Source organism: Rhinolophus ferrumequinum, chromosome 21 (genome assembly GCF_004115265.2).
Source record: "Rhinolophus ferrumequinum isolate MPI-CBG mRhiFer1 chromosome 21, mRhiFer1_v1.p, whole genome shotgun sequence".
NCBI classification, from domain to species: domain Eukaryota; kingdom Metazoa; phylum Chordata; class Mammalia; order Chiroptera; family Rhinolophidae; genus Rhinolophus; species Rhinolophus ferrumequinum.
In genome coordinates, this window is record NC_046304.1 from 1,322,062 (window position 1) to 1,328,542 (window position 6,481).

Here is a 6,481-nt window from a genome sequence, read left to right on the forward strand (position 1 = left end):
ATTTATTTGTATCTTCTTTAATTTCTCTCTTCAATGTCTTATACTTTTCTGTATACAGGCCTTTTACTCCTCTGGTTAAATTTATTCCTAAGTATTTTATTTTATTGATGCAATTGTAAATGGGATTGTTTTCTTAATTTCTCTTTCTGACAGTTTGCTATTGGTGTATAAAAATGCAACCAATTTCTGAATATTAATTTTGTATCCTGCTACTTTACTAAATTCATTGATCAGTTCTAATATTTTTTTTGGTGGAATCTTTAGGGTTCTCGATATACAGTATCATGTTATCTGCAAATAATGACAATTTTACTTCTTCCTTTCCCATTTGGATGCTTTTTTTTCTTTTTCTTGTCTGATTGCTATGACTAGAAATTCCAGCACTATGTTGAATAAAAGTGGCGAAAGTGGGCATCCTTGTCTTGTTCCTGATCTGAAGGAGAATGCTTTTAGCTTTTCCTCATTAAGTATGATAAAATATTAGCTGGGGGTTTGTCATATCTGGCCTTTATTATATTGAGATATGTTCCCTCTATTCCCACTTTGCTAAGAGTTTTTATCACAAATGGATGCTGGATTTTGTCAAATGCTTTTCCTGCATCTATTGATATGACCATAAGATTTTTATTTTTCATTTGGTTTATGTGGTGTGCCTCGTTAATTGATATGCAGATATTGAATGAACCTTGTATACCAGGAATGAATCCCACTTGATTGTGGTGTATGATCATTTTAATGTATTGATGAATTCAGTTTGCTAATATTTTGTTGAGGATTTTTGCATCTATGTTCATTAGGGATATTGGCCTATACTTTTCTTTTTTTGTAATGTCTTTGTCTGGTTTTGAAATCAAGGTAATGTTGGCCTCATAAAATAAGCATGGGAGCCTGCCTTCCTCTTGGATTTTTTGGAATAGTTTGAGAATAGGTGTTAATTTTTTTTTTTTTTTTTTAATGTTTAGAAAAATCCACCTGTAAAGCCATCTGGTCCAGGACTTCTGTTTGTTTGGAGCTTGTTGACTACTGATTCAATTTCATTGGTAGTAATCTGTCTGTTCAGATTTTCTCTTTCTTCTTGATTCAGCCTTGGAAGATTGTATGCTTCTAGGAATTTATCCATTTCTTCCAGATTGTCCAATTTGTTGGAGTATAGCTGCTCATAGTATTTTCTTAAATTTTTTTGTATTTCTGTGGTGTCGGTTGTCACTTCTCCTCTTTCATTTCTAATTTTATTAATTTGGGTCGTCTCTCTTTCTTTCTTGATGAGGCTAACTAAAGGTTTGTCAATTTTGTTTATCTTTTCAAAAAACCAGGTCTTAGTTTCATTGATCTTTTGTATTGTTGTGTTTTGTTTTCTTTTGTTTTGTTTTTTAGTCTCTATTTCATTTATTTCCACTCTGATCTTTATTATTTCCTTCTTTCTCCTCACTTAGGGTTTTGTTTACTGCTCTTTTTCCAGTTCTCTTAGGTATAAAGTAGACTTTTTATTTGAGATTATTCATGTTACTTGAGGCAAGCCTGCATTGCCATGAATTTCTCTCTTAAGACTGCTTTCATTGTGTCCCATAGATTTTGGGTCATTGTGTTTCATTTTCGTTTGTCTCAAGGTATCGTTTGATTTCTTCCTTGAGCTCACTGTTAACCCATTCATTATTTAGTAGCATGTTATTTAGTTTCCATGTGTTTGCGTGTTTTTCCATTTTTCCCCTGTAATTGATGTCTACTTTATATCATTGTGGTTAGAGAAGATGCTTGATATGATTTCAATCTTCTTAAATTTATTGAGACTAGTTTTGTGGCCTAACATGTGGTCTATCTTGAAAAATGTTCCATGTGCACTTGAAAAGAATGTATATTTTGCTGCTTTGGGTTGAAATGCTCTAAAAATATCAATGAAATCCACGTGGTCTAGTGTGTCATTTAAGGCTAATGTTTCTGTGTTGATTTTCTGTCTGGAAGATCTGTCCATCGCTGTGAGTGGGGTGTTAAAATCCCCTACCATGATTGTGTTACTGTTGATCTCTGCCTTTATATCAGACAATATTTGTTTTATATATTTAGGTGCTCCTATGTTGGGAGCATAAATGTTTAGTAGGACGATGTCTTCTTATTGGATTGATCCCTTTATTATTATGTAATGTCCTTCTTTGTCTCTTATTATAGTCTTCATTTTAAAGTTTATTTTGTTCTATATAAATATTGCTACCTCGGTTTTTTTCTTATTTCCATTTACATGAAATATCTTTTTCCATCCCTTTACTTTCAGTCTATGTGTCCTTGGATCTGAGGTGGGTCTCTTTTAAATAGCCTATGCATGGGTCTTGTTTTCTTATTCACTCAGCTACCCTATGTCTTTTCATTGGAGCATTTAATCCATTTACATTTAAAGTGATTATTGATAGGTACATAGTTATTGTCATTTTATTTTTCATATTTTTAATCTTTATTTGTTTGTTTTCTCCTTTCTTCTGCTTAAAGGAACCCTTTTAACATTTCTTGTAATACTGGCTTGGTGCTAAATAATTCTGTTAACTTTTTCTTGTCTTTCAATTTTAAATAATAGCTTTGCTGGGTGGAGTAGTCTTGGTTGTAGGCCCTTATTTTTCATTACCTTGAATATTTCCTGCCACTCCTTTCTGGCCTGCAAATTTTTTGTTGAAAAATCAGCTGACAGTCTTGTGAGAGTTCCCTTATAAGTAACTAGTTATCTTTCTCTTGCTGCTTTTAGGATTCTCTCTTTGTTTTTAAGCTTTGCCATTTTAATTATGATATGTCTTGGTATGGGCCTGTTTGGGACTCTCTGCATTTCCTGGGCTTGTATATCTATTTGCTTTGCACAGTTGGGAAAGTTTTCAGCCATTAGTTCTTCAAATAGGTTCTCGATCTCTTGTTCCCTCTCTTCTCCTTCTGGTATTCCTATGATGCAAATATTGTTACTCTTGATACTGCCCCACAGGTCCTGTAAACTACATTTTATAAAAATTCTTTTTTCTTTTTGTTGTTCCTATTGGGTGTTTTATGCTACCTTATCTTCTAAATCGCTGATTTGATCCTCTGCTTCATCTAATCTGTAGTTGATTCCTTCTAGTGTGTTCTTCATTTCAGTTATTGCATTCTTTATCTCTGACTGGTTCTTTTTTATGGTTTCTATGTCTTTTTTTAATGCTTGCTATCTCTTTGTTAAAATTCTCACTAAGTTACTTAAGCATTCTTATAACTAGTGTTTTAAACTCTGTCTCTGGTAGGTTGGTTGCCTCCATTTTACTTAGTTCTATTTCTGGAGGTTTCTCCTGTTCTTTTATTTGGGATATGTTTCTTTGTTTCCTCATTCTGGCTGCTTCTCTGTATTTGCTCCTATGTATCACATGCATATGTCTTTTTTAATAAGTGTTCTGGGTTCCTTTGGGTAAATACCCAGAAGTGGAATTACTGGGTCCTTCTTTGTCTCTTGTTATAGACTTTGTTTTAAAGTCTATTTTGTCCGATGTAAGTATTGTTTTCCTTTTCATTCGCATGAAATATCTTTTTTCATCCCTTTTTCATCCCTTTTTTCATCCCTTTATTTTCCATTGATGAGTGTCTTTTGATCTGAAGTGATTCTCTTCTAGACAGCATATGTAAGGGTCTTGTTTTCTTATCCATTCAGCCACCCTAAGTCTTTTTTTGAAAAACATTTTTTTTTACAGGACTTTATTGAGGAACAGTGTGTACTTCCAGGACTTTTTTCCAAGTCAAGTTGTTGTCCTTTCAATCTTAGTTTTGGAGGGTGCCATTCAGCTTCAAGTTGTTCTTTCAGTCTTAGTTGTGGAGGGCACAGCTCAGCTCTAGGTCCAGTTGTCGTTGCTAGTTGTAGGGGGCGCAGCCCACCATCCCTTGCAGGAGTCGAACTGGCAACCTTGTGGTTGAGAGGACGCGCTCCAACCAACTGAGCCATCTGGGAGCTCAGCGGCTACTCAGCTGAAGGTGCCGTGTTCAATCTTAGTTGCAGGCGGCGCTGCCCACCATCCCTTGCCGGACTTGAGGAATTGAACTGGCAACCTTGTGGTTGAGAGCCCATTGGCCCATGTGGAAATCGAACCAGCAGCCTTCAGAGTAAGGAGCATGGAGCTCTAACCGCCTGAGCCACCGGGCCGGCCCACCCTATGTCTTTTGATTGCAGCATTTAATCCATTTACATTTAAAGTAATTGTTGATAGATATGTAGTTACTGCCATTTTATTATTCATAATTTTGATCTTCTTTTTTTCTTCTTCTTCTTTTTAAAGAAGTCCCTTTAACATTTCTTGTAATACTGTTGGTGGTGATGAACTCCAGCTTTTTCTTGTCTGGGGAGCTCTTTACCTGTTATTCGATTCTAAATGACAGCTTTGCTGGGTAGAGTAATGTTAGTTGTAGGTCCTTGCTTCTCATCACTTTGAATATTTTGTGCTAATCCCTTCTAGCCTGCAAGGTTTCTGTTGAGAAATCAGCTGACAGTCTTATGGGAGCTCCCTTGTATGTAACTAACTGCCTTTCTCTTGCTTCTTTTAAGAGTCTCTCTTTGTCTTTAAGCTTTGGCATTTTAATTATAATGTGTTTGGTGTGGGCCTTTTGGGTTCATCTTGTTTGGGACTCTGCAGTTCCTAGACTTGTATGTCTATCTCCTTTGCCATGTTAGGGAAGTTTTCAGTCATTATGTCTTGAAATAATTTTTTAATTTCTTGCTCTCTCTCTTCTAATCCCCTATGATGTGAATATTGGTAAGTTTGATATTATCTCAAAGACCTCTTAAATTATCCTTATTTTTTTTTTGGGGGGGGGGGGATTCTTTTTGCTGTTCTGATTGCTTATCTTATCTTCCAAATTGCTGATTTGATCCTCTGCTTCATGTAATGTACTGTTGATTCCCTTTAATGTATTCTTCATTTCAGTTATTGTATTCTTTATTTCTGACTGGTGTTTTTTTAAAATGTATTCTATCTCTTTTTTTATGTTTCATTTCTCTTTGTTGAAATACTCCCTGAGATCACTGAGCATTTTTATAACCAGTGTTTTGAACTTTGCACCTGATAGTTTTCTTGCCTCCATTTTGTTTAGTTCTTTTTCTGGAGTTTTGTTCTGTTCTTTCATTTGTAGCATGTTTCTGTGTCTCCCCATTTTGACTGTTTCCCTGTGTTTGTTTCTATGTATCAAGTAGAGCTGCTATGTCTCCTGGTCTTGGTAGAGTGGCATTATGTAGTAGGTGTCCTGTGGGGCCAAGTGGCACAGTCTCCCTTGTTACTTGAGCTGGGTGCTCCAGGTGTGTCCCTTGTGTGGGTTGTGTGTGCCCTCCTATTGTAGTTGAGCCTTGGTTGCTGTTGGCATATCAATGGGAGGGATTGACCCTCAGGCTGATTGGTTGTGAGGACTGGTTGTGACTACAGTGGAGAAGCTACTATGCAGGGGCCCACCCTATGGAGCAATATTTGCTTTAGCAAGACTCTGGTACTTATCTAGTCTGCTGTTTGGGTGTATCATTTGTGGAAGTGGTTGGGTGGTGCTCTGAAGTTGGCCGGTTTGTCTGTTGGTACTGGGGCCTCTTGGGAGGGGCTGTGGTGAAGCTGCTGCCTGTGCCCTGTCTAGGGCCACTTGGTATGAGCTAAAAAGTAATCTGCATGTGCTTGTCTTTTGTGCTGGGCTTGAATGTGCCTGGGAGAGGCTAAGCTGTGACTGAGGCTGGCTGTTGCTAATGCTGGGCTTGGGGCTGCTTAGCAAGAAGTTTTTTACAGGGCATATAAAGGCCAGATGCTGCTTTTTTGGAGTTTGTGAACTTTTGAGAGATTTTAGGAAAGTCTTCAGCATGAACTAAGACAGGCCATTTATATGGAAAAACCACTGTAAGTGGCTTGGGTGACTTGGCAAGTTGGGTGGGGCTGGATCTCATGGAGTCACCAGGTCAGGGTGAATGGTGTCAGCCTTGTTGTTGGAGACTCAGATATGGTGCTAGCCTAAATCTGCACGCTGGGAGGGAGGGAGGGTACAAAAAAAAATAATGGCTTTTGCCAGCATTCTATCTGAGAGAAAGCTACCCTTCCACCTCTCACCCTGCAGTCAGACAATTCAGTTCCTCCTCGTATGTCCCTGGCACCCTTTGAGCTGCTGCCCCAGCACTGGAGCTCAGAGTGAGTGAGACTGTCAGTGAATAAGCCCATGCAGGGGCCATTTAAGAGAAGTGCCTGGGACTCCAGCAGCCCTCTGTCTCACTCAATCCCAATCCCTGCTAATTTTCACAGCCAGAAGTTATGGGGACTTCTCTCCTTGACACTGGAAACCTGGGTCAGGGATCCTGGTGTGGGGCTGGGACCCCTCACTTCTCAGGTGGGACCTCTACAGCTAAGATATCCCTCCTGATTTTTAACCACCACATGCATGTGTGGGAGCAGCATGTTCCAAGTCTGTATCCCTCCTACCAGTCTCGACATGGTGGCTTCTGCATATCCTTAGTTATAGAACTCCTGTTCAG